We start from the raw sequence: 6070 nt of genomic DNA on the forward strand, positions 1-6070 counted from the left end.
ACCAGCCCATGCCAGTTCCTTGAAGCTCTCAGCGCCATGGCCAGCGGCTGAATGGCTAGAGCAAATAATAACGGGGAGAGGGGTCACCCTTGCCTCGTCCCCCGATGCAATTTAAAATACCCCGACCTATGCCGGTTCGTGCGCACGCTTGCCACAGACGCCTGGTACACCAATCGCACCCACCGGATAAAGCCCTCACCAAACCCAAACCTATCCAGCGCCTCCCACAGGTACTCCCACTCCACCCGATCAAAAGCTTTCTCTGCATCCATTGCTGCCACAACCTCTGTTTCCCCTCCTTCCGAGGGCATCATAACAATATTTAAAAGCCTCCGCGAATTAGCATTAAGTTGCCTGCCCGTAACAAATCCTGTCTGGTCTTCCCCTATCACCCCCGGGACACAATTCTCTATCCTCATGGCCAAGATCTTAGCCAATAGCTTGGCATCCACATTTAGTAACGAGATCGGCCTGTAAGACCCACACTGTTCAGGGTCCTTATCCCGTTTCAGAATGAGTGAGATCGAGGCCTGCGACATTGTAGGGGGGAAAAATTCCACCGGGAAGCCACCCGGCCCCGGAGCTTTGTTCGACTGCATGCCCTTCAGCCCCTTAATAATTTCTTCTATCTCGATCGGTGCACCTCGCCCCTCCACCAGACTCTCCTCCACCCTCAGGAACCTCAACTGGTCCAGAAATTGCCTCATCCCTTCCGCACCCGCCGGAGGTTCCGACACATATAGTTTGCTGTAGAATTCCTTAAAAACTTAATTCACCCCCTCCGGGTCTGACCCCTAGTTGCCCTCCTTATTCTTTTCTATCACAATCTCCCACGCTGCCTCTCTCTTCCTAATCTGGTGCGCCAGCATCCTGCTCGCCTTCTCCCCATATTCATACACCGCCCCCTAGCCTTCCTCAACTGTTCTACCGCTTTCCCTGTGGTCAACAATTCAAACTCCGGGACTTCCGGTTGCGGCGATGACCAGCTAAGCCGCACGTTTTGGCGGCTCCAGCTTTGACGGACCTTCGGGCTCTTTTAAGAGCCCCAACGGGAAATTTTTTGCGACGAAACCCGGTGTGGGGTGAAGCAACAGGGAGTCCCCCCCAGTGGGAAAGAAAAAGATCGGCGGCGGCGGCCAGATCACGGAGGATCCTCGAGGGCAGCGGCAGAGGAAAGAAAGGAACAAGATGGCGTCGGAGGGAGCCCAGGCGACATGGGGACCGGACCAGGATGAATTTCTCAGACGGTGTGTGGAGCTGCTAAAAAAGGAGGTGCTGGCCCCGATGTTACAGGCAATTGAGGGGCTTAAAGAGACACAAAAGGCCCAGGAGATAGAGCTCCGTGTGGTGGAGCAGAAGGTAACTGACAACGAGAACGAGATCCTGGGCCTACCGGTCAAAATGCAGACGCACGAGGCGCTTCATAAGAAGTGCATCGAAAGGATTGAAGTCCTGGAAAATAGATCAAGGAGAAAGAACCTCCAGATCCTGGGTCTCCCTGAGGGAGTGGAAGGAGCTGACGGCGGGGCTTATGCGAGCACGATGCTACGCTCGCTAATGGGAGCTGAGGCCCCCTCGGGCCCCTTGGAAGTGGAAGGGGCCCACCAGGTCCCTGCGAGGAGACCAAAGGCTGGAGAACCACCTAGGGCGATGGCCGTGCGGTTTCACCGCTTCAATGACAGAGAGGTTGTTCTGAGATGGGCCAAGAAGGTACGAAGTAGCAGATGCGAGAATGCGGTGATACGAGTGTATCAGGACTGGAGTGCGGAGGTGGCGAGAAGGAGGGCGAGTTTCAATCGAGCCAAGGAGGTGCTGCATAAGAAGAAAGTAAAGTTCGGGAGTTACAGCCGGCGCGATTATGGGTCACGCGCCAGGATAGACATTACTATTTTGAAACGTCGGAAGAAGCATGGACCTTCATTCAAAAAGAGAAACTGGACCAGAACTGAGGGACTGATGTTGGCGGGGAAATGACAATGCTGATGTATAGAGGTGTAAATTGGGGAGGGGGGGACACTGAGAAATGTGGGCGCCGGTGGGGGGGAAAAAGAGACACAGGCGGGGGATGGGGAATGGGAACGGGGCTGTAGGGGGAGCTGTGCCATGGGGGGCGGGATGGTTCTAGAAAGCGCGGGGTTTCTTTTTCTTTTCCCGCGCCAGAGAGATGATGGCGGGAAGATAGGCGCAAGGAGGATGGGAATTCCTCACACGGGGGGGGGGGGGGGGTCAAGGAGAGAGCGGGAGAAGCCGGGGTCAGTTGAAGTCAGCTGACTTTCGGAAGCAATATGGGGGGAGTAACCATGCTAGATGGGGATCTAGCGGGGGGGGGGGCGACGACGACAACAACTGGGCTGCTGCTGGGATCGAAAGGGAGCTGGTAAGAGAAAAGGTGGTCGAAGCGGGAATGCGCCGCCTGGGGGAATGGGTGGGTGCGCGGGACCGGGACGTGGCACTGGCCCAGAGAGGGTGATGGCTAGTCGACAGGGAAGGGGGGGCGGGCAGCCCCCCAGTCCGGCTGATCAGTCGAACGTGAGAGGCCTAAATGGGCCGGTTAAGAGGGCCCAAGTGTTCGCGCACTTAAAGGACTGAAGGCGGACGTGGCCATGCTTCAAGAGATGCATCTGAAGGTGGCGGACCAGGTTAGGTTAAGGAAAGGATGGGTGGGACAGGTGTTCCACTCAGCGCTGGACGCAAAGAATAGAGGGGTGGCCATATTGGTGGGGAAACGTGTGTCGTTCGAGGCAAGGAACATTGTAGCGGACAGGGGGCGCAGGTATGTGATGGTGAGTGGCAGACTGCAGGGAATGGAGGTCGTGCTGGTCAACGTATATGCCCCGAACTGGGATGATGCGGGATTTATGAAGCGGATGCTGGGACGTATCCCGGACCTGGAGGTAGGAAACCTGGTAATGGGGGGGGACTTCAACACCGTGCTGGACCCAGGGTTAGGTAGATCTAGATCCAGGACCGGAAGAAGGCCGGCAGCGGCCAAGGTACTTAGGGGGTTTATGGCCCAAATGGGGGGAGTGGATCCGTGGAGATTTGCCAGGCCGCTGGCCAAAGAGTTCTCCTTTTTCTCCCATGTCCATAAGGTATACTCCCGGATAGATTTCTTCGTTCTGGGAAGGTCACTGATTTCGAGGGTGGAAGGAACGGAGTACTCGGCCATAGCTGTTTCAGACCATGCCCCACATTGGGTGGATCTGGAACTAGGAGAGGAGAGGGAACAGCGCCCACTCTGGTGACTGTATGTGGGATTATTGGCGGATGAGGGAGTCTGCGGAAGGGTGCGGGGATGTATCGAAAGGTACCTGGAGGCCAATGATGATGGGGAGGTCCGAGTGGGGGTAGTATGGGAAGCGCTGAATGCGGTGGTCAGCGGAGAGTTGATCTCCATCAGGGCTCACAAGGGGAAAACAGAGGCCAAAGAGAGGGAAAGATTACTGGGGGAGATTTTGAGTGTGGATAAAAGATATGCGGAGGCCCCGGACGAAGGACTATATAGGGAGAGGCGAAGACTCCAGACGGAGTTTGACCTGCTGACCACAGGGAAGGCAGAGGCACAGTGGAGGAAGGCACAGGGGATGAGATATGAATATGGGGAAAAGGCGAGTCGCCTGTTGGCCCACCAGCATCGTAAGAGGACAGCGGCGAGGGAAATAGGGGGAGTTAGGGATGAAACGGGAACTACGGTGCGGAGAGCAGGGAAGGTGAATGAGGTGTTTAAAACCTTTTATGAGAGGTTATACAAGTCCCAACCCCCGGAGGGAAAAGAGGGGATGCAGCAGTTTCTGGACCAACTAAGGTCCCCGAGGGTGGAGGAGCAGGAGGTGGCAGGCCTGGGGGCTCCAATTGGGGTGGATGAGGTGACCAAAGGGCTGGGGAACATGCAGGCAGGGAAGGCCCCGGGACCTGACGGGTTCCCGGTGGAATTTTACAGGAAATACGTGTACTTGTTGGCCCCGCTGCTGGTAAGAACCTTTAACGAGGCCAGAGAAGGGGGGACTCTACCCCCGACAATGTCGGAGGCGACGAAATCACTAATCCTGAAGCGAGATAAAGACCCGCTGCAGTGCGGGTCTTATAGGCCTATCTCGCTCCTGAATGTGGACACCAAGTTGGTGGCAAAAGTGCTGGCAATGAGGATAGAGGATCGTGTCCCGGGGGTGGTGCACGAAGATCAGACAGGGTTCGTAAAGGGGAGACAATTGAATGTCAACGTGCGACGACTATTGGGGGTGATAATGATGCCCCCATCAGAGGGGGAGGCAGAGATAGTGGCGGTGATGGATGCAGAGAAGGCATTTGATAGGGTGGAGTGGGAGTATCTATGGGAGGTACTGAGGAGGTTCGGGTTCGGGGAGGGGTTTATCAGCTGGGTTAAACTCCTCTCTGGGGCCCCAATGGCAAGTGTAGTCACAAATCGGCAAAGATCGGAGTATTTTCGACTACATAGGGGAACAAGACAGGGATGCCCGCTGTCCCCATTACTGTTCGCGCTGGCAATTGAACCACTAGCCATAGCGCTGAGAGACTCCAGGAAATGGAGAGGGGTGGTTAGAGGGGGAGAGGAACACCGAGTGTCACTCTACGCGGATGACCTACTGCTGTATGTGATGGACCCAGTGGGGGGGATGACAGACGTCATGCAGATATTGAGGGAGTTTGGAGATTTCTCGGGATATAGGCTTAACATGGGAAAGAGTGAGATTTTTGTGATACACCCTGGGGACCAGAGTAGAGGGATAGATGGCCTACCGCTAAGGAGAGTGGAAAGAAACTTCCGATACCTGGGGATTCAGATAGCCAGGAGTTGGGGAACCTTACACAGACTCAATCTGACTCGACTGGTGGAACAAATGGAAGAGGATTTCAAAAGGTGGGACATGCAGCCGCTGTCACTGGCGGGCAGAGTGCAGGCGATTAAGATGATGGTCCTCCCGAGGTTCCTATTTGTGTTTCAATGTCTCCCTATATTGATCACTAAGGCCTTTTTCAAGAAAATAGATAGGAGCATCATGAGTTTGTGTGGGCAGGGAAGGCCCCGAGGGTAAGGAGGGGGTTCCTGCAACGTAGCAGGGACAGAGGGGGACTGGCGTTGCCGAATTTGGGCGACTATTACTGGGCCGCTAATGGCAATTCTGACATATCCGCTTCAACCAGGAAGAGAAGGGTAAATGCTTAACGCAGCATGTTTATGGCGAGAAAATATATCTTTTAAAAACAATTTCACTTTATTGCATCAGTTTCTTCTTGGAAATTGTGAATCAAACCATCCAGCTAACCAACGTTTGCTGCAGCTATTCTCCCCAAGTTTATCACAATAGTTTAAACAAATAAATTTAGAGTGCCCAATTATTTTTTTTTCCAATTAAGGCCCAATTTTGTGTGGCCAATCCACCTAACCTGCACATCTTTGGGTTGTGGGGGTGAGACCCACACAGACACGGGGAGAATGTGCAAACTCCATACGGACAGTAACCCGGGGCCGGGATTGAACCTGGGTCCTCAGCGCCATAGGTAGCAATGCTAACCACTGCGCCACCGTGCCACCCAAGTTTATCACAATAGTAAAGACAGAGTTCAGACTCAGTTGGCTGATAAACTTTCTGGTCATCACTTTTGGCTGTAAAACTCTTATTTTTTGCCTTGACTATTTTAAGAATGATGTATTTGTTTTCTTGGGAAGCATTGAATAGGTTGCACATAAATATGCAGCAAGAACAAATTGCTGACAACACAAAAAAGCAGAATTTCTGCTTTCTCGATTTGGGCGGCAGGGTGGCGCAGTGGTTAGCACTGCTCCCCACAGAATGAGGCTGAATTCTTGGTTTTTAGATAAGGAGGTCCTCTGTGGGGTATCAGTGAATTCCGCCACTTAGAATCACGTAGTTTGCCTGCGAGGCCCACCTCCCGTGAGCGAATAAAAATAGATTTTATTCTGAACTCAAAAGTAAAGCCGCCCCCGCGGTGTACAACACAAATGTCCCAGCCCGGGACTAGTGGAACTCCCGGTCCCAGTCTGGGATAGCATTTAGAAGGCTCAGTAACAGATCCCAGCTGGACAGGC

Source organism: Scyliorhinus torazame, chromosome 1 (assembly GCF_047496885.1).
Source record: "Scyliorhinus torazame isolate Kashiwa2021f chromosome 1, sScyTor2.1, whole genome shotgun sequence".
Classification (NCBI taxonomy): domain Eukaryota; kingdom Metazoa; phylum Chordata; class Chondrichthyes; order Carcharhiniformes; family Scyliorhinidae; genus Scyliorhinus; species Scyliorhinus torazame.